General features: G+C 54.4%; 22 non-coding genes across 22 annotated transcripts; all 22 read right to left on the bottom strand.

The window, feature by feature from the left end:
* Positions 1–774: 774 nt before the first annotated feature.
* Positions 775–890, bottom strand: LOC138564080 (U5 spliceosomal RNA). The gene has a single exon (XR_011300043.1). It is a non-coding gene; the product is annotated as a U5 spliceosomal RNA (small nuclear RNA).
* Positions 891–1,695: 805 nt separating this feature from the next.
* On the bottom strand, positions 1,696–1,811 carry LOC138564079 (U5 spliceosomal RNA). Its single transcript, XR_011300042.1, has one exon. It is a non-coding gene; the product is annotated as a U5 spliceosomal RNA (small nuclear RNA).
* A 770-nt stretch (positions 1,812–2,581) lies between these two features.
* On the bottom strand, positions 2,582–2,697 carry LOC138564078 (U5 spliceosomal RNA). Its single transcript, XR_011300041.1, has one exon. It is a non-coding gene; the product is annotated as a U5 spliceosomal RNA (small nuclear RNA).
* Positions 2,698–3,473: 776 nt separating this feature from the next.
* LOC138564077 (U5 spliceosomal RNA) lies at positions 3,474–3,589 on the bottom strand. The gene has a single exon (XR_011300040.1). It is a non-coding gene; the product is annotated as a U5 spliceosomal RNA (small nuclear RNA).
* Positions 3,590–4,394: 805 nt separating this feature from the next.
* LOC138564076 (U5 spliceosomal RNA) lies at positions 4,395–4,510 on the bottom strand. Its single transcript, XR_011300039.1, has one exon. It is a non-coding gene; the product is annotated as a U5 spliceosomal RNA (small nuclear RNA).
* Positions 4,511–5,286: 776 nt separating this feature from the next.
* LOC138564075 (U5 spliceosomal RNA) lies at positions 5,287–5,402 on the bottom strand. Its single transcript, XR_011300038.1, has one exon. It is a non-coding gene; the product is annotated as a U5 spliceosomal RNA (small nuclear RNA).
* Positions 5,403–6,207: 805 nt separating this feature from the next.
* On the bottom strand, positions 6,208–6,323 carry LOC138564074 (U5 spliceosomal RNA). The gene has a single exon (XR_011300037.1). It is a non-coding gene; the product is annotated as a U5 spliceosomal RNA (small nuclear RNA).
* A 776-nt stretch (positions 6,324–7,099) lies between these two features.
* LOC138564072 (U5 spliceosomal RNA) lies at positions 7,100–7,215 on the bottom strand. The gene has a single exon (XR_011300035.1). It is a non-coding gene; the product is annotated as a U5 spliceosomal RNA (small nuclear RNA).
* Positions 7,216–8,014: 799 nt separating this feature from the next.
* On the bottom strand, positions 8,015–8,130 carry LOC138564071 (U5 spliceosomal RNA). The gene has a single exon (XR_011300034.1). It is a non-coding gene; the product is annotated as a U5 spliceosomal RNA (small nuclear RNA).
* A 776-nt stretch (positions 8,131–8,906) lies between these two features.
* LOC138564069 (U5 spliceosomal RNA) lies at positions 8,907–9,022 on the bottom strand. Its single transcript, XR_011300033.1, has one exon. It is a non-coding gene; the product is annotated as a U5 spliceosomal RNA (small nuclear RNA).
* Positions 9,023–9,827: 805 nt separating this feature from the next.
* On the bottom strand, positions 9,828–9,943 carry LOC138564068 (U5 spliceosomal RNA). The gene has a single exon (XR_011300032.1). It is a non-coding gene; the product is annotated as a U5 spliceosomal RNA (small nuclear RNA).
* Positions 9,944–10,719: 776 nt separating this feature from the next.
* Positions 10,720–10,835, bottom strand: LOC138564067 (U5 spliceosomal RNA). The gene has a single exon (XR_011300031.1). It is a non-coding gene; the product is annotated as a U5 spliceosomal RNA (small nuclear RNA).
* A 799-nt stretch (positions 10,836–11,634) lies between these two features.
* Positions 11,635–11,750, bottom strand: LOC138565092 (U5 spliceosomal RNA). The gene has a single exon (XR_011301009.1). It is a non-coding gene; the product is annotated as a U5 spliceosomal RNA (small nuclear RNA).
* A 776-nt stretch (positions 11,751–12,526) lies between these two features.
* LOC138564066 (U5 spliceosomal RNA) lies at positions 12,527–12,642 on the bottom strand. Its single transcript, XR_011300030.1, has one exon. It is a non-coding gene; the product is annotated as a U5 spliceosomal RNA (small nuclear RNA).
* Positions 12,643–13,418: 776 nt separating this feature from the next.
* On the bottom strand, positions 13,419–13,534 carry LOC138564065 (U5 spliceosomal RNA). The gene has a single exon (XR_011300029.1). It is a non-coding gene; the product is annotated as a U5 spliceosomal RNA (small nuclear RNA).
* An 805-nt stretch (positions 13,535–14,339) lies between these two features.
* Positions 14,340–14,455, bottom strand: LOC138564064 (U5 spliceosomal RNA). Its single transcript, XR_011300028.1, has one exon. It is a non-coding gene; the product is annotated as a U5 spliceosomal RNA (small nuclear RNA).
* Positions 14,456–15,260: 805 nt separating this feature from the next.
* On the bottom strand, positions 15,261–15,376 carry LOC138564063 (U5 spliceosomal RNA). Its single transcript, XR_011300027.1, has one exon. It is a non-coding gene; the product is annotated as a U5 spliceosomal RNA (small nuclear RNA).
* A 776-nt stretch (positions 15,377–16,152) lies between these two features.
* Positions 16,153–16,268, bottom strand: LOC138564062 (U5 spliceosomal RNA). Its single transcript, XR_011300026.1, has one exon. It is a non-coding gene; the product is annotated as a U5 spliceosomal RNA (small nuclear RNA).
* Positions 16,269–17,073: 805 nt separating this feature from the next.
* LOC138564060 (U5 spliceosomal RNA) lies at positions 17,074–17,189 on the bottom strand. The gene has a single exon (XR_011300024.1). It is a non-coding gene; the product is annotated as a U5 spliceosomal RNA (small nuclear RNA).
* A 776-nt stretch (positions 17,190–17,965) lies between these two features.
* LOC138564059 (U5 spliceosomal RNA) lies at positions 17,966–18,081 on the bottom strand. The gene has a single exon (XR_011300023.1). It is a non-coding gene; the product is annotated as a U5 spliceosomal RNA (small nuclear RNA).
* Positions 18,082–18,880: 799 nt separating this feature from the next.
* On the bottom strand, positions 18,881–18,996 carry LOC138564058 (U5 spliceosomal RNA). The gene has a single exon (XR_011300022.1). It is a non-coding gene; the product is annotated as a U5 spliceosomal RNA (small nuclear RNA).
* Positions 18,997–19,772: 776 nt separating this feature from the next.
* LOC138564057 (U5 spliceosomal RNA) lies at positions 19,773–19,888 on the bottom strand. The gene has a single exon (XR_011300021.1). It is a non-coding gene; the product is annotated as a U5 spliceosomal RNA (small nuclear RNA).
* Between the last annotated feature and the right edge of the window lie 264 nt (positions 19,889–20,152).

The raw sequence follows: 20,152 nt of genomic DNA, 5'->3' as shown, positions 1-20,152 counted from the left end.
GCTCTAGTGGCCCCGACTGCGGCCGCAAAAAATGCAACACCTCACTAGCTCAGGGTGACTTAGTGAAGCAGTGCACACGATGACGCTTTTTGAGATGAAGCGAATGGAGAATGCTATCGGGCTCCGAACCCGTGGCAGAATGACTTTATTTGCAAGCAATCCCATCCAAAGTCATGAAACCTGGCAGGGGATTGTGGGTATGCAAATTTCTCCAGACCGCAGGCCATGTGACATTGGCCAAAAGGCAGGCAGAGTCTGCCTTTGCCTGAGGACTCCCCTCGTTTACATAAGGTCTAGGGCTTCTGGGAGGCAGGCGTGAGATTTTCTTTTGGGCCCCAGAGATGGGGCTCCTCCCCCAGGATGTTGAAAAAGCAGCCCGCTCTCTCCTTTCTCAGGACACAGGGGTCATTTTCCGCCCTCACCCTGTCTTGCACGGGTGCTGGGCCTCCTGGGCTGCCAGCGGGCAAAGAACGGCGTTTGTCAGGCGTTCGTCAGCCGATCGGGGCCCGGGCCCAAACCCCTGCCCACTGGGGCCATATCCTCCTGGATGCTAGCTTGGAGCCAGCCTCTGCTGGCTCACCAGCAGGTGGCGACAGCAGCAAGCATTAGCTAAAGGCTCCCCCCTCTGGCTACCACTGCAAAGCATCAGCCTGGCTGTGCTGCGAGGACCCCTGCAAAGGCTGACTGACAGCTGGGGGGTGCAAGCCAACAGCTGAAAAGCAGGCTTTGCGCTTTCATTTGCTCTGTTTCTTTTTTTTTTTAACCAGCATAGGTAACCCTGCACTTGGCAGGGCTTCAAAAAATTGAGTGAAACTCTTTAATGTTCCTCTCCACGGAAATCTTTAGTAAAAGGCGAAAGATTTATTCGGTTTGAAGAGAAACCAGAGTATGCGCTCTAGTGGCCCCGACTGCGGCCGCAAAAAATGCAACACCTCACTAGCTCAGGGTGACTTAGTGAAGCAGTGCACACGATGACGCTTTTTGAGATGAAGCGAATGGAGAATGCTATCGGGCTCCGAACCCGTGGCAGAATGACTTTATTTGCAAGCAATCCCATCCAAAGTCATGAAACCTGGCAGGGGATTGTGGGTATGCAAATTTCTCCAGACCGCAGGCCATGTGACATTGGCCAAAAGGCAGGCAGAGTCTGCCTTTGCCTGAGGACTCCCCTCGTTTACATAAGGTCTAGGGCTTCTGGGAGGCAGGCGTGAGATTTTCTTTTGGGCCCCAGAGATGGGGCTCCTCCCCCAGGATGTTGAAAAAGCAGCCCGCTCTCTCCTTTCTCAGGACACAGGGGTCATTTTCCGCCCTCACCCTGTCTTGCACGGGTGCTGGGCCTCCTGGGCTGCCAGGTTCTTTTGCCCGCCAGGGCAAAGCCCGCCGGGCAAAGGACGGCGTTTGTCAGGCGTTTGTCAGCCGATCGGGGCCCGGGCCCAAACCCCTGCCCACTGGGGCCATATCCTCCTGGATGCTAGCTTGGAGCCAGCCTCTGCTGGCTCACCAGCAGGTGGCGACAGCAGCAAGCATTAGCTAAAGGCTCCCCCCTCTGGCTACCACTGCAAGGCATCAGCCTGGCTGTGCTGCGAGGACCCCTGCAAAGGCTGACTGACAGCTGGGGGGTGCAAGCCAACAGCTGAAAAGCAGGCTTTGCGCTTTCATTTGCTCTGTTTCTTTTTTTTTATAACCAGCATAGGTAACCCTGCACTTGGCAGGGCTTCAAAAAATTGAGTGAAACTCTTTAATGTTCCTCTCCACGGAAATCTTTAGTAAAAGGCGAAAGATTTATTCGGTTTGAAGAGAAACCAGAGTATGCGCTCTAGTGGCCCCGACTGCGGCCGCAAAAAATGCAACACCTCACTAGCTCAGGGTGACTTAGTGAAGCAGTGCACACAATGACGCTTTTTGAGATGAAGCGAATGGAGAATGCTATCGGGCTCCGAACCCGTGGCAGAATGACTTTATTTGCAAGCAATCCCATCCAAAGTCATGAAACCTGGCAGGGGATTGTGGGTATGCAAATTTCTCCAGACCGCAGGCCATGTGACATTGGCCAAAAGGCAGGCAGAGTCTGCCTTTGCCTGAGGACTCCCCTCGTTTACATAAGGTCTAGGGCTTCTGGGAGGCAGGCGTGAGATTTTCTTTTGGGCCCCAGAGATGGGGCTCCTCCCCCAGGATGTTGAAGAAGCAGCCCGCTCTCTCCTTTCTCAGGACACAGGGGTCATTTTCCGCCCTCACCCTGTCTTGCACGGGTGCTGGGCCTCCTGGGCTGCCAGCGGGCAAAGGACGGCGTTTGTCAGGCGTTCGTCAGCCGATCGGGGCCCGGGCCCAAACCCCTGCCCACTGGGGCCATATCCTCCTGGATGCTAGCTTGGAGCCAGCCTCTGCTGGCTCACCAGCAGGTGGCGACAGCAGCAAGCATTAGCTAAAGGCTCCCCCCTCTGGCTACCACTGCAAGGCATCAGCCTGGCTGTGCTGCGAGGACCCCTGCAAAGGCTGACTGACAGCTGGGGGGTGCAAGCCAACAGCTGAAAAGCAGGCTTTGCGCTTTCATTTGCTCTGTTTCTTTTTAACCAGCATAGGTAACCCTGCACTTGGCAGGGCTTCAAAAAATTGAGTGAAACTCTTTAATGTTCCTCTCCACGGAAATCTTTAGTAAAAGGCGAAAGATTTATTCGGTTTGAAGAGAAACCAGAGTATGCGCTCTAGTGGCCCCGACTGCGGCCGCAAAAAATGCAACACCTCACTAGCTCAGGGTGACTTAGTGAAGCAGTGCACACGATGACGCTTTTTGAGATGAAGCGAATGGAGAATGCTATCGGGCTCCGAACCCGTGGCAGAATGACTTTATTTGCAAGCAATCCCATCCAAAGTCATGAAACCTGGCAGGGGATTGTGGGTATGCAAATTTCTCCAGACCGCAGGCCATGTGACATTGGCCAAAAGGCAGGCAGAGTCTGCCTTTGCCTGAGGACTCCCCTCGTTTACATAAGGTCTAAGGCTTCTGGGAGGCAGGCGTGAGATTTTCTTTTGGGCCCCAGAGATGGGGCTCCTCCCCCAGGATGTTGAAGAAGCAGCCCGCTCTCTCCTTTCTCAGGACACAGGGATCATTTTCCGCCCTCACCCTGTCTTGCACGGGTGCTGGGCCTCCTGGGCTGCCAGCGGGCAAAGAACGGCGTTTGTCAGGCGTTCGTCAGCCGATCGGGGCCCGGGCCCAAACCCCTGCCCACTGGGGCCATATCCTCCTGGATGCTAGCTTGGAGCCAGCCTCTGCTGGCTCACCAGCAGGTGGCGACAGCAGCAAGCATTAGCTAAAGGCTCCCCCCTCTGGCTACCACTGCAAAGCATCAGCCTGGCTGTGCTGCGAGGACCCCTGCAAAGGCTGACTGACAGCTGGGGGGTGCAAGCCAACAGCTGAAAAGCAGGCTTTGCGCTTTCATTTGCTCTGTTTCTTTTTTTTTTTAACCAGCATAGGTAACCCTGCACTTGGCAGGGCTTCAAAAAATTGAGTGAAACTCTTTAATGTTCCTCTCCACGGAAATCTTTAGTAAAAGGCGAAAGATTTATTCGGTTTGAAGAGAAACCAGAGTATGCGCTCTAGTGGCCCCGACTGCGGCCGCAAAAAATGCAACACCTCACTAGCTCAGGGTGACTTAGTGAAGCAGTGCACACGATGACGCTTTTTGAGATGAAGCGAATGGAGAATGCTATCGGGCTCCGAACCCGTGGCAGAATGACTTTATTTGCAAGCAATCCCATCCAAAGTCATGAAACCTGGCAGGGGATTGTGGGTATGCAAATTTCTCCAGACCGCAGGCCATGTGACATTGGCCAAAAGGCAGGCAGAGTCTGCCTTTGCCTGAGGACTCCCCTCGTTTACATAAGGTCTAGGGCTTCTGGGAGGCAGGCGTGAGATTTTCTTTTGGGCCCCAGAGATGGGGCTCCTCCCCCAGGATGTTGAAAAAGCAGCCCGCTCTCTCCTTTCTCAGGACACAGGGGTCATTTTCCGCCCTCACCCTGTCTTGCACGGGTGCTGGGCCTCCTGGGCTGCCAGGTTCTTTTGCCCGCCAGGGCAAAGCCCGCCGGGCAAAGGACGGCGTTTGTCAGGCGTTCGTCAGCCGATCGGGGCCCGGGCCCAAACCCCTGCCCACTGGGGCCATATCCTCCTGGATGCTAGCTTGGAGCCAGCCTCTGCTGGCTCACCAGCAGGTGGCAACAGCAGCAAGCATTAGCTAAAGGCTCCCCCCTCTGGCTACCACTGCAAGGCATCAGCCTGGCTGTGCTGCGAGGACCCCTGCAAAGGCTGACTGACAGCTGGGGGGTGCAAGCCAACAGCTGAAAAGCAGGCTTTGCGCTTTTATTTGCTCTGTTTCTTTTTTTTTTTAACCAGCATAGGTAACCCTGCACTTGGCAGGGCTTCAAAAAATTGAGTGAAACTCTTTAATGTTCCTCTCCACGGAAATCTTTAGTAAAAGGCGAAAGATTTATTCGGTTTGAAGAGAAACCAGAGTATGCGCTCTAGTGGCCCCGACTGCGGCCGCAAAAAATGCAACACCTCACTAGCTCAGGGTGACTTAGTGAAGCAGTGCACACGATGACGCTTTTTGAGATGAAGCGAATGGAGAATGCTATCGGGCTCCGAACCCGTGGCAGAATGACTTTATTTGCAAGCAATCCCATCCAAAGTCATGAAACCTGGCAGGGGATTGTGGGTATGCAAATTTCTCCAGACCGCAGGCCATGTGACATTGGCCAAAAGGCAGGCAGAGTCTGCCTTTGCCTGAGGACTCCCCTCGTTTACATAAGGTCTAGGGCTTCTGGGAGGCAGGCGTGAGATTTTCTTTTGGGCCCCAGAGATGGGGCTCCTCCCCCAGGATGTTGAAAAAGCAGCCCGCTCTCTCCTTTCTCAGGACACAGGGGTCATTTTCCGCCCTCACCCTGTCTTGCACGGGTGCTGGGCCTCCTGGGCTGCCAGCGGGCAAAGAACGGCGTTTGTCAGGCGTTCGTCAGCCGATCGGGGCCCGGGCCCAAACCCCTGCCCACTGGGGCCATATCCTCCTGGATGCTAGCTTGGAGCCAGCCTCTGCTGGCTCACCAGCAGGTGGCGACAGCAGCAAGCATTAGCTAAAGGCTCCCCCCTCTGGCTACCACTGCAAAGCATCAGCCTGGCTGTGCTGCGAGGACCCCTGCAAAGGCTGACTGACAGCTGGGGGGTGCAAGCCAACAGCTGAAAAGCAGGCTTTGCGCTTTCATTTGCTCTGTTTCTTTTTTTTTTTAACCAGCATAGGTAACCCTGCACTTGGCAGGGCTTCAAAAAATTGAGTGAAACTCTTTAATGTTCCTCTCCACGGAAATCTTTAGTAAAAGGCGAAAGATTTATTCGGTTTGAAGAGAAACCAGAGTATGCGCTCTAGTGGCCCCGACTGCGGCCGCAAAAAATGCAACACCTCACTAGCTCAGGGTGACTTAGTGAAGCAGTGCACACGATGACGCTTTTTGAGATGAAGCGAATGGAGAATGCTATCGGGCTCCGAACCCGTGGCAGAATGACTTTATTTGCAAGCAATCCCATCCAAAGTCATGAAACCTGGCAGGGGATTGTGGGTATGCAAATTTCTCCAGACCGCAGGCCATGTGACATTGGCCAAAAGGCAGGCAGAGTCTGCCTTTGCCTGAGGACTCCCCTCGTTTACATAAGGTCTAGGGCTTCTGGGAGGCAGGCGTGAGATTTTCTTTTGGGCCCCAGAGATGGGGCTCCTCCCCCAGGATGTTGAAAAAGCAGCCCGCTCTCTCCTTTCTCAGGACACAGGGGTCATTTTCCGCCCTCACCCTGTCTTGCACGGGTGCTGGGCCTCCTGGGCTGCCAGGTTCTTTTGCCCGCCAGGGCAAAGCCCGCCGGGCAAAGGACGGCGTTTGTCAGGCGTTCGTCAGCCGATCGGGGCCCGGGCCCAAACCCCTGCCCGCTGGGGCCATATCCTCCTGGATGCTAGCTTGGAGCCAGCCTCTGCTGGCTCACCAGCAGGTGGCAACAGCAGCAAGCATTAGCTAAAGGCTCCCCCCTCTGGCTACCACTGCAAGGCATCAGCCTGGCTGTGCTGCGAGGACCCCTGCAAAGGCTGACTGACAGCTGGGGGGTGCAAGCCAACAGCTGAAAAGCAGGCTTTGCGCTTTTATTTGCTCTGTTTCTTTTTTTTTTTAACCAGCATAGGTAACCCTGCACTTGGCAGGGCTTCAAAAAATTGAGTGAAACTCTTTAATGTTCCTCTCCACGGAAATCTTTAGTAAAAGGCGAAAGATTTATTCGGTTTGAAGAGAAACCAGAGTATGCGCTCTAGTGGCCCCGACTGCGGCCGCAAAAAATGCAACACCTCACTAGCTCAGGGTGACTTAGTGAAGCAGTGCACACGATGACGCTTTTTGAGATGAAGCGAATGGAGAATGCTATCGGGCTCCGAACCCGTGGCAGAATGACTTTATTTGCAAGCAATCCCATCCAAAGTCATGAAACCTGGCAGGGGATTGTGGGTATGCAAATTTCTCCAGACCGCAGGCCATGTGACATTGGCCAAAAGGCAGGCAGAGTCTGCCTTTGCCTGAGGACTCCCCTCGTTTACATAAGGTCTAGGGCTTCTGGGAGGCAGGCGTGAGATTTTCTTTTGGGCCCCAGAGATGGGGCTCCTCCCCCAGGATGTTGAAGAAGCAGCCCGCTCTCTCCTTTCTCAGGACACAGGGATCATTTTCCGCCCTCACCCTGTCTTGCACGGGTGCTGGGCCTCCTGGGCTGCCAGCGGGCAAAGAACGGCGTTTGTCAGGCGTTCGTCAGCCGATCGGGGCCCGGGCCCAAACCCCTGCCCACTGGGGCCATATCCTCCTGGATGCTAGCTTGGAGCCAGCCTCTGCTGGCTCACCAGCAGGTGGCGACAGCAGCAAGCATTAGCTAAAGGCTCCCCCCTCTGGCTACCACTGCAAAGCATCAGCCTGGCTGTGCTGCGAGGACCCCTGCAAAGGCTGACTGACAGCTGGGGGGTGCAAGCCAACAGCTGAAAAGCAGGCTTTGCGCTTTCATTTGCTCTGTTTCTTTTTTTTTTTAACCAGCATAGGTAACCCTGCACTTGGCAGGGCTTCAAAAAATTGAGTGAAACTCTTTAATGTTCCTCTCCACGGAAATCTTTAGTAAAAGGCGAAAGATTTATTCGGTTTGAAGAGAAACCAGAGTATGCGCTCTAGTGGCCCCGACTGCGGCCGCAAAAAATGCAACACCTCACTAGCTCAGGGTGACTTAGTGAAGCAGTGCACACGATGACGCTTTTTGAGATGAAGCGAATGGAGAATGCTATCGGGCTCCGAACCCGTGGCAGAATGACTTTATTTGCAAGCAATCCCATCCAAAGTCATGAAACCTGGCAGGGGATTGTGGGTATGCAAATTTCTCCAGACCGCAGGCCATGTGACATTGGCCAAAAGGCAGGCAGAGTCTGCCTTTGCCTGAGGACTCCCCTCGTTTACATAAGGTCTAGGGCTTCTGGGAGGCAGGCGTGAGATTTTCTTTTGGGCCCCAGAGATGGGGCTCCTCCCCCAGGATGTTGAAAAAGCAGCCCGCTCTCTCCTTTCTCAGGACACAGGGGTCATTTTCCGCCCTCACCCTGTCTTGCACGGGTGCTGGGCCTCCTGGGCTGCCAGGTTCTTTTGCCCGCCAGGGCAAAGCCCGCCGGGCAAAGGACGGCGTTTGTCAGGCGTTCGTCAGCCGATCGGGGCCCAAACCCCTGCCCGCTGGGGCCATATCCTCCTGGATGCTAGCTTGGAGCCAGCCTCTGCTGGCTCACCAGCAGGTGGCAACAGCAGCAAGCATTAGCTAAAGGCTCCCCCCTCTGGCTACCACTGCAAGGCATCAGCCTGGCTGTGCTGCGAGGACCCCTGCAAAGGCTGACTGACAGCTGGGGGGTGCAAGCCAACAGCTGAAAAGCAGGCTTTGCGCTTTTATTTGCTCTGTTTCTTTTTTTTTTTAACCAGCATAGGTAACCCTGCACTTGGCAGGGCTTCAAAAAATTGAGTGAAACTCTTTAATGTTCCTCTCCACGGAAATCTTTAGTAAAAGGCGAAAGATTTATTCGGTTTGAAGAGAAACCAGAGTATGCGCTCTAGTGGCCCCGACTGCGGCCGCAAAAAATGCAACACCTCACTAGCTCAGGGTGACTTAGTGAAGCAGTGCACACGATGACGCTTTTTGAGATGAAGCGAATGGAGAATGCTATCGGGCTCCGAACCCGTGGCAGAATGACTTTATTTGCAAGCAATCCCATCCAAAGTCATGAAACCTGGCAGGGGATTGTGGGTATGCAAATTTCTCCAGACCGCAGGCCATGTGACATTGGCCAAAAGGCAGGCAGAGTCTGCCTTTGCCTGAGGACTCCCCTCGTTTACATAAGGTCTAGGGCTTCTGGGAGGCAGGCGTGAGATTTTCTTTTGGGCCCCAGAGATGGGGCTCCTCCCCCAGGATGTTGAAAAAGCAGCCCGCTCTCTCCTTTCTCAGGACACAGGGGTCATTTTCCGCCCTCACCCTGTCTTGCACGGGTGCTGGGCCTCCTGGGCTGCCAGCGGGCAAAGAACGGCGTTTGTCAGGCGTTCGTCAGCCGATCGGGGCCCGGGCCCAAACCCCTGCCCACTGGGGCCATATCCTCCTGGATGCTAGCTTGGAGCCAGCCTCTGCTGGCTCACCAGCAGGTGGCGACAGCAGCAAGCATTAGCTAAAGGCTCCCCCCTCTGGCTACCACTGCAAAGCATCAGCCTGGCTGTGCTGCGAGGACCCCTGCAAAGGCTGACTGACAGCTGGGGGGTGCAAGCCAACAGCTGAAAAGCAGGCTTTGCGCTTTCATTTGCTCTGTTTCTTTTTTTTTTTAACCAGCATAGGTAACCCTGCACTTGGCAGGGCTTCAAAAAATTGAGTGAAACTCTTTAATGTTCCTCTCCACGGAAATCTTTAGTAAAAGGCGAAAGATTTATTCGGTTTGAAGAGAAACCAGAGTATGCGCTCTAGTGGCCCCGACTGCGGCCGCAAAAAATGCAACACCTCACTAGCTCAGGGTGACTTAGTGAAGCAGTGCACACGATGACGCTTTTTGAGATGAAGCGAATGGAGAATGCTATCGGGCTCCGAACCCGTGGCAGAATGACTTTATTTGCAAGCAATCCCATCCAAAGTCATGAAACCTGGCAGGGGATTGTGGGTATGCAAATTTCTCCAGACCGCAGGCCATGTGACATTGGCCAAAAGGCAGGCAGAGTCTGCCTTTGCCTGAGGACTCCCCTCGTTTACATAAGGTCTAGGGCTTCTGGGAGGCAGGCGTGAGATTTTCTTTTGGGCCCCAGAGATGGGGCTCCTCCCCCAGGATGTTGAAAAAGCAGCCCGCTCTCTCCTTTCTCAGGACACAGGGGTCATTTTCCGCCCTCACCCTGTCTTGCACGGGTGCTGGGCCTCCTGGGCTGCCAGGTTCTTTTGCCCGCCAGGGCAAAGCCCGCCGGGCAAAGGACGGCGTTTGTCAGGCGTTCGTCAGCCGATCGGGGCCCGGGCCCAAACCCCTGCCCGCTGGGGCCATATCCTCCTGGATGCTAGCTTGGAGCCAGCCTCTGCTGGCTCACCAGCAGGTGGCAACAGCAGCAAGCATTAGCTAAAGGCTCCCCCCTCTGGCTACCACTGCAAGGCATCAGCCTGGCTGTGCTGCGAGGACCCCTGCAAAGGCTGACTGACAGCTGGGGGGTGCAAGCCAACAGCTGAAAAGCAGGCTTTGCGCTTTTATTTGCTCTGTTTCTTTTTTTTTTTAACCAGCATAGGTAACCCTGCACTTGGCAGGGCTTCAAAAAATTGAGTGAAACTCTTTAATGTTCCTCTCCACGGAAATCTTTAGTAAAAGGCGAAAGATTTATTCGGTTTGAAGAGAAACCAGAGTATGCGCTCTAGTGGCCCCGACTGCGGCCGCAAAAAATGCAACACCTCACTAGCTCAGGGTGACTTAGTGAAGCAGTGCACACGATGACGCTTTTTGAGATGAAGCGAATGGAGAATGCTATCGGGCTCCGAACCCGTGGCAGAATGACTTTATTTGCAAGCAATCCCATCCAAAGTCATGAAACCTGGCAGGGGATTGTGGGTATGCAAATTTCTCCAGACCGCAGGCCATGTGACATTGGCCAAAAGGCAGGCAGAGTCTGCCTTTGCCTGAGGACTCCCCTCGTTTACATAAGGTCTAGGGCTTCTGGGAGGCAGGCGTGAGATTTTCTTTTGGGCCCCAGAGATGGGGCTCCTCCCCCAGGATGTTGAAGAAGCAGCCCGCTCTCTCCTTTCTCAGGACACAGGGATCATTTTCCGCCCTCACCCTGTCTTGCACGGGTGCTGGGCCTCCTGGGCTGCCAGCGGGCAAAGAACGGCGTTTGTCAGGCGTTCGTCAGCCGATCGGGGCCCGGGCCCAAACCCCTGCCCACTGGGGCCATATCCTCCTGGATGCTAGCTTGGAGCCAGCCTCTGCTGGCTCACCAGCAGGTGGCGACAGCAGCAAGCATTAGCTAAAGGCTCCCCCCTCTGGCTACCACTGCAAAGCATCAGCCTGGCTGTGCTGCGAGGACCCCTGCAAAGGCTGACTGACAGCTGGGGGGTGCAAGCCAACAGCTGAAAAGCAGGCTTTGCGCTTTCATTTGCTCTGTTTCTTTTTTTTTTTAACCAGCATAGGTAACCCTGCACTTGGCAGGGCTTCAAAAAATTGAGTGAAACTCTTTAATGTTCCTCTCCACGGAAATCTTTAGTAAAAGGCGAAAGATTTATTCGGTTTGAAGAGAAACCAGAGTATGCGCTCTAGTGGCCCCGACTGCGGCCGCAAAAAATGCAACACCTCACTAGCTCAGGGTGACTTAGTGAAGCAGTGCACACGATGACGCTTTTTGAGATGAAGCGAATGGAGAATGCTATCGGGCTCCGAACCCGTGGCAGAATGACTTTATTTGCAAGCAATCCCATCCAAAGTCATGAAACCTGGCAGGGGATTGTGGGTATGCAAATTTCTCCAGACCGCAGGCCATGTGACATTGGCCAAAAGGCAGGCAGAGTCTGCCTTTGCCTGAGGACTCCCCTCGTTTACATAAGGTCTAGGGCTTCTGGGAGGCAGGCGTGAGATTTTCTTTTGGGCCCCAGAGATGGGGCTCCTCCCCCAGGATGTTGAAAAAGCAGCCCGCTCTCTCCTTTCTCAGGACACAGGGGTCATTTTCCGCCCTCACCCTGTCTTGCACGGGTGCTGGGCCTCCTGGGCTGCCAGGTTCTTTTGCCCGCCAGGGCAAAGCCCGCCGGGCAAAGGACGGCGTTTGTCAGGCGTTTGTCAGGCGATCGGGGTCCGGGCCCAAACCCCTGCCCACTGGGGCCATATCCTCCTGGATGCTAGCTTGGAGCCAGCCTCTGCTGGCTCACCAGCAGGTGGCGACAGCAGCAAGCATTAGCTAAAGGCTCCCCCCTCTGGCTACCACTGCAAGGCATCAGCCTGGCTGTGCTGCGAGGACCCCTGCAAAGGCTGACTGACAGCTGGGGGGTGCAAGCCAACAGCTGAAAAGCAGGCTTTGCGCTTTCATTTGCTCTGTTTCTTTTTAACCAGCATAGGTAACCCTGCACTTGGCAGGGCTTCAAAACATTGAGTGAAACTCTTTAATGTTCCTCTCCACGGAAATCTTTAGTAAAAGGCGAAAGATTTATTCGGTTTGAAGAGAAACCAGAGTATGCGCTCTAGTGGCCCCGACTGCGGCCGCAAAAAATGCAACACCTCACTAGCTCAGGGTGACTTAGTGAAGCAGTGCACACGATGACGCTTTTTGAGATGAAGCGAATGGAGAATGCCATCGGGCTCCGAACCCGTGGCAGAATGACTTTATTTGCAAGCAATCCCATCCAAAGTCATGAAACCTGGCAGGGGATTGTGGGTATGCAAATTTCTCCAGACCGCAGGCCATGTAACATTGGCCAAAAGGCAGGCAGAGTCTGCTTTTGCTTGAGGACTCCCCTCGTTTACATAAGGTCTAGGGCTTCTGGGAGGCAGGCGTGAGATTTTCTTTTGGGCCCCAGAGATGGGGCTCCTCCCCCAGGATGTTGAAGAAGCAGCCCGCTCTCTCCTTTCTCAGGACACAGGGGTCATTTTCCGCCCTCACCCTGTCTTGCACGGGTGCTGGGCCTCCTGGGCTGCCAGCGGGCAAAGGACGGCGTTTGTCAGGCGTTCGTCAGCCGATCGGGGCCCGGGCCCAAACCCCTGCCCACTGGGGCCATATCCTCCTGGATGCTAGCTTGGAGCCAGCCTCTGCTGGCTCACCAGCAGGTGGCGACAGCAGCAAGCATTAGCTAAAGGCTCCCCCCTCTGGCTACCACTGCAAGGCATCAGCCTGGCTGTGCTGCAAGGACCCCTGCAAAGGCTGACTGACAGCTGGGGGGTGCAAGCCAACAGCTGAAAAGCAGGCTTTGCGCTTTCATTTGCTCTGTTTCTTTTTTTTTTTAACCAGCATAGGTAACCCTGCACTTGGCAGGGCTTCAAAAAATTGAGTGAAACTCTTTAATGTTCCTCTCCACGGAAATCTTTAGTAAAAGGCGAAAGATTTATTCGGTTTGAAGAGAAACCAGAGTATGCGCTCTAGTGGCCCCGACTGCGGCCGCAAAAAATGCAACACCTCACTAGCTCAGGGTGACTTAGTGAAGCAGTGCACACGATGACGCTTTTTGAGATGAAGCGAATGGAGAATGCTATCGGGCTCCGAACCCGTGGCAGAATGACTTTATTTGCAAGCAATCCCATCCAAAGTCATGAAACCTGGCAGGGGATTGTGGGTATGCAAATTTCTCCAGACCGCAGGCCATGTGACATTGGCCAAAAGGCAGGCAGAGTCTGCCTTTGCCTGAGGACTCCCCTCGTTTACATAAGGTCTAGGGCTTCTGGGAGGCAGGCGTGAGATTTTCTTTTGGGCCCCAGAGATGGGGCTCCTCCCCCAGGATGTTGAAGAAGCAGCCCGCTCTCTCCTTTCTCAGGACACAGGGATCATTTTCCGCCCTCACCCTGTCTTGCACGGGTGCTGGGCCTCCTGGGCTGCCAGCGGGCAAAGAACGGCGTTTGTCAGGCGTTCGTCAGCCGATCGGGGCCCGGGCCCAAACCCCTGCCCACTGGGGCCATATCCTCCTGGATGCTAGCTTGGAGCCAGCCTCTGCTGGCTCACCAGCAGGTGGCGACAGCAGCAAGCATTAGCTAAAGGCTCCCCCCTCTGGCTACCACTGCAAAGCATCAGCCTGGCTGTGCTGCGAGGACCCCTGCAAAGGCTGACTGACAGCTGGGGGGTGCAAGCCAACAGCTGAAAAGCAGGCTTTGCGCTTTCATTTGCTCTGTTTCTTTTTTTTTTTAACCAGCATAGGTAACCCTGCACTTGGCAGGGCTTCAAAAAATTGAGTGAAACTCTTTAATGTTCCTCTCCACGGAAATCTTTAGTAAAAGGCGAAAGATTTATTCGGTTTGAAGAGAAACCAGAGTATGCGCTCTAGTGGCCCCGACTGCGGCCGCAAAAAATGCAACACCTCACTAGCTCAGGGTGACTTAGTGAAGCAGTGCACACGATGACGCTTTTTGAGATGAAGCGAATGGAGAATGCTATCGGGCTCCGAACCCGTGGCAGAATGACTTTATTTGCAAGCAATCCCATCCAAAGTCATGAAACCTGGCAGGGGATTGTGGGTATGCAAATTTCTCCAGACCGCAGGCCATGTGACATTGGCCAAAAGGCAGGCAGAGTCTGCCTTTGCCTGAGGACTCCCCTCGTTTACATAAGGTCTAGGGCTTCTGGGAGGCAGGCGTGAGATTTTCTTTTGGGCCCCAGAGATGGGGCTCCTCCCCCAGGATGTTGAAAAAGCAGCCCGCTCTCTCCTTTCTCAGGACACAGGGGTCATTTTCCGCCCTCACCCTGTCTTGCACGGGTGCTGGGCCTCCTGGGCTGCCAGGTTCTTTTGCCCGCCAGGGCAAAGCCCGCCGGGCAAAGGACGGCGTTTGTCAGGCGTTCGTCAGCCGATCGGGGCCCGGGCCCAAACCCCTGCCCACTGGGGCCATATCCTCCTGGATGCTAGCTTGGAGCCAGCCTCTGCTGGCTCACCAGCAGGTGGCGACAGCAGCAAGCATTAGCTAAAGGCTCCCCCCTCTGGCTACCACTGCAAAGCATCAGCCTGGCTGTGCTGCGAGGACCCCTGCAAAGGCTGACTGACAGCTGGGGGGTGCAAGCCAACAGCTGAAAAGCAGGCTTTGCGCTTTCATTTGCTCTGTTTCTTTTTTTTTTTAACCAGCATAGGTAACCCTGCACTTGGCAGGGCTTCAAAAAATTGAGTGAAACTCTTTAATGTTCCTCTCCACGGAAATCTTTAGTAAAAGGCGAAAGATTTATTCGGTTTGAAGAGAAACCAGAGTATGCGCTCTAGTGGCCCCGACTGCGGCCGCAAAAAATGCAACACCTCACTAGCTCAGGGTGACTTAGTGAAGCAGTGCACACGATGACGCTTTTTGAGATGAAGCGAATGGAGAATGCTATCGGGCTCCGAACCCGTGGCAGAATGACTTTATTTGCAAGCAATCCCATCCAAAGTCATGAAACCTGGCAGGGGATTGTGGGTATGCAAATTTCTCCAGACCGCAGGCCATGTGACATTGGCCAAAAGGCAGGCAGAGTCTGCCTTTGCCTGAGGACTCCCCTCGTTTACATAAGGTCTAGGGCTTCTGGGAGGCAGGCGTGAGATTTTCTTTTGGGCCCCAGAGATGGGGCTCCTCCCCCAGGATGTTGAAAAAGCAGCCCGCTCTCTCCTTTCTCAGGACACAGGGGTCATTTTCCGCCCTCACCCTGTCTTGCACGGGTGCTGGGCCTCCTGGGCTGCCAGGTTCTTTTGCCCGCCAGGGCAAAGCCCGCCGGGCAAAGGACGGCGTTTGTCAGGCGTTCGTCAGCCGATCGGGGCCCGGGCCCAAACCCCTGCCCACTGGGGCCATATCCTCCTGGATGCTAGCTTGGAGCCAGCCTCTGCTGGCTCACCAGCAGGTGGCAACAGCAGCAAGCATTAGCTAAAGGCTCCCCCCTCTGGCTACCACTGCAAGGCATCAGCCTGGCTGTGCTGCGAGGACCCCTGCAAAGGCTGACTGACAGCTGGGGGGTGCAAGCCAACAGCTGAAAAGCAGGCTTTGCGCTTTTATTTGCTCTGTTTCTTTTTTTTTTTAACCAGCATAGGTAACCCTGCACTTGGCAGGGCTTCAAAAAATTGAGTGAAACTCTTTAATGTTCCTCTCCACGGAAATCTTTAGTAAAAGGCGAAAGATTTATTCGGTTTGAAGAGAAACCAGAGTATGCGCTCTAGTGGCCCCGACTGCGGCCGCAAAAAATGCAACACCTCACTAGCTCAGGGTGACTTAGTGAAGCAGTGCACACGATGACGCTTTTTGAGATGAAGCGAATGGAGAATGCTATCGGGCTCCGAACCCGTGGCAGAATGACTTTATTTGCAAGCAATCCCATCCAAAGTCATGAAACCTGGCAGGGGATTGTGGGTATGCAAATTTCTCCAGACCGCAGGCCATGTGACATTGGCCAAAAGGCAGGCAGAGTCTGCCTTTGCCTGAGGACTCCCCTCGTTTACATAAGGTCTAGGGCTTCTGGGAGGCAGGCGTGAGATTTTCTTTTGGGCCCCAGAGATGGGGCTCCTCCCCCAGGATGTTGAAAAAGCAGCCCGCTCTCTCCTTTCTCAGGACACAGGGGTCATTTTCCGCCCTCACCCTGTCTTGCACGGGTGCTGGGCCTCCTGGGCTGCCAGCGGGCAAAGAACGGCGTTTGTCAGGCGTTCGTCAGCCGATCGGGGCCCGGGCCCAAACCCCTGCCCACTGGGGCCATATCCTCCTGGATGCTAGCTTGGAGCCAGCCTCTGCTGGCTCACCAGCAGGTGGCGACAGCAGCAAGCATTAGCTAAAGGCTCCCCCCTCTGGCTACCACTGCAAAGCATCAGCCTGGCTGTGCTGCGAGGACCCCTGCAAAGGCTGACTGACAGCTGGGGGGTGCAAGCCAACAGCTGAAAAGCAGGCTTTGCGCTTTCATTTGCTCTGTTTCTTTTTTTTTTTAACCAGCATAGGTAACCCTGCACTTGGCAGGGCTTCAAAAAATTGAGTGAAACTCTTTAATGTTCCTCTCCACGGAAATCTTTAGTAAAAGGCGAAAGATTTATTCGGTTTGAAGAGAAACCAGAGTATGCGCTCTAGTGGCCCCGACTGCGGCCGCAAAAAATGCAACACCTCACTAGCTCAGGGTGACTTAGTGAAGCAGTGCACACGATGACGCTTTTTGAGATGAAGCGAATGGAGAATGCTATCGGGCTCCGAACCCGTGGCAGAATGACTTTATTTGCAAGCAATCCCATCCAAAGTCATGAAACCTGGCAGGGGATTGTGGGTATGCAAATTTCTCCAGACCGCAGGCCATGTGACATTGGCCAAAAGGCAGGCAGAGTCTGCCTTTGCCTGAGGACTCCCCTCGTTTACATAAGGTCTAGGGCTTCTGGGAGGCAGGCGTGAGATTTTCTTTTGGGCCCCAGAGATGGGGCTCCTCCCCCAGGATGTTGAAAAAGCAGCCCGCTCTCTCCTTTCTCAGGACACAGGGGTCATTTTCCGCCCTCACCCTGTCTTGCACGGGTGCTGGGCCTCCTGGGCTGCCAGGTTCTTTTGCCCGCCAGGGCAAAGCCCGCCGGGCAAAGGACGGCGTTTGTCAGGCGTTCGTCAGCCGATCGGGGCCCGGGCCCAAACCCCTGCCCGCTGGGGCCATATCCTCCTGGATGCTAGCTTGGAGCCAGCCTCTGCTGGCTCACCAGCAGGTGGCAACAGCAGCAAGCATTAGCTAAAGGCTCCCCCCTCTGGCTACCACTGCAAGGCATCAGCCTGGCTGTGCTGCGAGGACCCCTGCAAAGGCTGACTGACAGCTGGGGGGTGCAAGCCAACAGCTGAAAAGCAGGCTTTGCGCTTTTATTTGCTCTGTTTCTTTTTTTTTTTAACCAGCATAGGTAACCCTGCACTTGGCAGGGCTTCAAAAAATTGAGTGAAACTCTTTAATGTTCCTCTCCACGGAAATCTTTAGTAAAAGGCGAAAGATTTATTCGGTTTGAAGAGAAACCAGAGTATGCGCTCTAGTGGCCCCGACTGCGGCCGCAAAAAATGCAACACCTCACTAGCTCAGGGTGACTTAGTGAAGCAGTGCACACGATGACGCTTTTTGAGATGAAGCGAATGGAGAATGCTATCGGGCTCCGAACCCGTGGCAGAATGACTTTATTTGCAAGCAATCCCATCCAAAGTCATGAAACCTGGCAGGGGATTGTGGGTATGCAAATTTCTCCAGACCGCAGGCCATGTGACATTGGCCAAAAGGCAGGCAGAGTCTGCCTTTGCCTGAGGACTCCCCTCGTTTACATAAGGTCTAGGGCTTCTGGGAGGCAGGCGTGAGATTTTCTTTTGGGCCCCAGAGATGGGGCTCCTCCCCCAGGATGTTGAAGAAGCAGCCCGCTCTCTCCTTTCTCAGGACACAGGGATCATTTTCCGCCCTCACCCTGTCTTGCACGGGTGCTGGGCCTCCTGGGCTGCCAGCGGGCAAAGAACGGCGTTTGTCAGGCGTTCGTCAGCCGATCGGGGCCCGGGCCCAAACCCCTGCCCACTGGGGCCATATCCTCCTGGATGCTAGCTTGGAGCCAGCCTCTGCTGGCTCACCAGCAGGTGGCGACAGCAGCAAGCATTAGCTAAAGGCTCCCCCCTCTGGCTACCACTGCAAAGCATCAGCCTGGCTGTGCTGCGAGGACCCCTGCAAAGGCTGACTGACAGCTGGGGGGTGCAAGCCAACAGCTGAAAAGCAGGCTTTGCGCTTTCATTTGCTCTGTTTCTTTTTTTTTTTAACCAGCATAGGTAACCCTGCACTTGGCAGGGCTTCAAAAAATTGAGTGAAACTCTTTAATGTTCCTCTCCACGGAAATCTTTAGTAAAAGGCGAAAGATTTATTCGGTTTGAAGAGAAACCAGAGTATGCGCTCTAGTGGCCCCGACTGCGGCCGCAAAAAATGCAACACCTCACTAGCTCAGGGTGACTTAGTGAAGCAGTGCACACGATGACGCTTTTTGAGATGAAGCGAATGGAGAATGCTATCGGGCTCCGAACCCGTGGCAGAATGACTTTATTTGCAAGCAATCCCATCCAAAGTCATGAAACCTGGCAGGGGATTGTGGGTATGCAAATTTCTCCAGACCGCAGGCCATGTGACATTGGCCAAAAGGCAGGCAGAGTCTGCCTTTGCCTGAGGACTCCCCTCGTTTACATAAGGTCTAGGGCTTCTGGGAGGCAGGCGTGAGATTTTCTTTTGGGCCCCAGAGATGGGGCTCCTCCCCCAGGATGTTGAAAAAGCAGCCCGCTCTCTCCTTTCTCAGGACACAGGGGTCATTTTCCGCCCTCACCCTGTCTTGCACGGGTGCTGGGCCTCCTGGGCTGCCAGGTTCTTTTGCCCGCCAGGGCAAAGCCCGCCGGGCAAAGGACGGCGTTTGTCAGGCGTTCGTCAGCCGATCGGGGCCCAAACCCCTGCCCGCTGGGGCCATATCCTCCTGGATGCTAGCTTGGAGCCAGCCTCTGCTGGCTCACCAGCAGGTGGCAACAGCAGCAAGCATTAGCTAAAGGCTCCCCCCTCTGGCTACCACTGCAAGGCATCAGCCTGGCTGTGCTGCGAGGACCCCTGCAAAGGCTGACTGACAGCTGGGGGGTGCAAGCCAACAGCTGAAAAGCAGGCTTTGCGCTTTTATTTGCTCTGTTTCTTTTTTTTTTTAACCAGCATAGGTAACCCTGCACTTGGCAGGGCTTCAAAAAATTGAGTGAAACTCTTTAATGTTCCTCTCCACGGAAATCTTTAGTAAAAGGCGAAAGATTTATTCGGTTTGAAGAGAAACCAGAGTATGCGCTCTAGTGGCCCCGACTGCGGCCGCAAAAAATGCAACACCTCACTAGCTCAGGGTGACTTAGTGAAGCAGTGCACACGATGACGCTTTTTGAGATGAAGCGAATGGAGAATGCTATCGGGCTCCGAACCCGTGGCAGAATGACTTTATTTGCAAGCAATCCCATCCAAAGTCATGAAACCTGGCAGGGGATTGTGGGTATGCAAATTTCTCCAGACCGCAGGCCATGTGACATTGGCCAAAAGGCAGGCAGAGTCTGCCTTTGCCTGAGGACTCCCCTCGTTTACATAAGGTCTAGGGCTTCTGGGAGGCAGGCGTGAGATTTTCTTTTGGGCCCCAGAGATGGGGCTCCTCCCCCAGGATGTTGAAAAAGCAGCCCGCTCTCTCCTTTCTCAGGACACAGGGGTCATTTTCCGCCCTCACCCTGTCTTGCACGGGTGCTGGGCCTCCTGGGCTGCCAGCGGGCAAAGAACGGCGTTTGTCAGGCGTTCGTCAGCCGATCGGGGCCCGGGCCCAAACCCCTGCCCACTGGGGCCATATCCTCCTGGATGCTAGCTTGGAGCCAGCCTCTGCTGGCTCACCAGCAGGTGGCGACAGCAGCAAGCATTAGCTAAAGGCTCCCCCCTCTGGCTACCACTGCAAAGCATCAGCCTGGCTGTGCTGCGAGGACCCCTGCAAAGGCTGACTGACAGCTGGGGGGTGCAAGCCAACAGCTGAAAAGCAGGCTTTGCGCTTTCATTTGCTCTGTTTCTTTTTTTTTTTAACCAGCATAGGTAACCCTGCACTTGGCAGGGCTTCAAAAAATTGAGTGAAACTCTTTAATGTTCCTCTCCACGGAAATCTTTAGTAAAAGGCGAAAGATTTATTCGGTTTGAAGAGAAACCAGAGTATGCGCTCTAGTGGCCCCGACTGCGGCCGCAAAAAATGCAACACCTCACTAGCTCAGGGTGACTTAGTGAAGCAGTGCACACGATGACGCTTTTTGAGATGAAGCGAATGGAGAATGCTATCGGGCTCCGAACCCGTGGCAGAATGACTTTATTTGCAAGCAATCCCATCCAAAGTCATGAAACCTGGCAGGGGATTGTGGGTATGCAAATTTCTCCAGACCGCAGGCCATGTGACATTGGCCAAAAGGCAGGCAGAGTCTGCCTT

Source organism: Ambystoma mexicanum, chromosome 1q (assembly GCF_040938575.1).
Source record: "Ambystoma mexicanum isolate Mex_15411 chromosome 1q, UKY_AmexF1_1, whole genome shotgun sequence".
Lineage (NCBI taxonomy): Eukaryota > Metazoa > Chordata > Amphibia > Caudata > Ambystomatidae > Ambystoma > Ambystoma mexicanum.
Note: the sequence above shows the minus strand (reverse complement) of the source record. Positions and strands in the feature narration are given on the sequence as shown.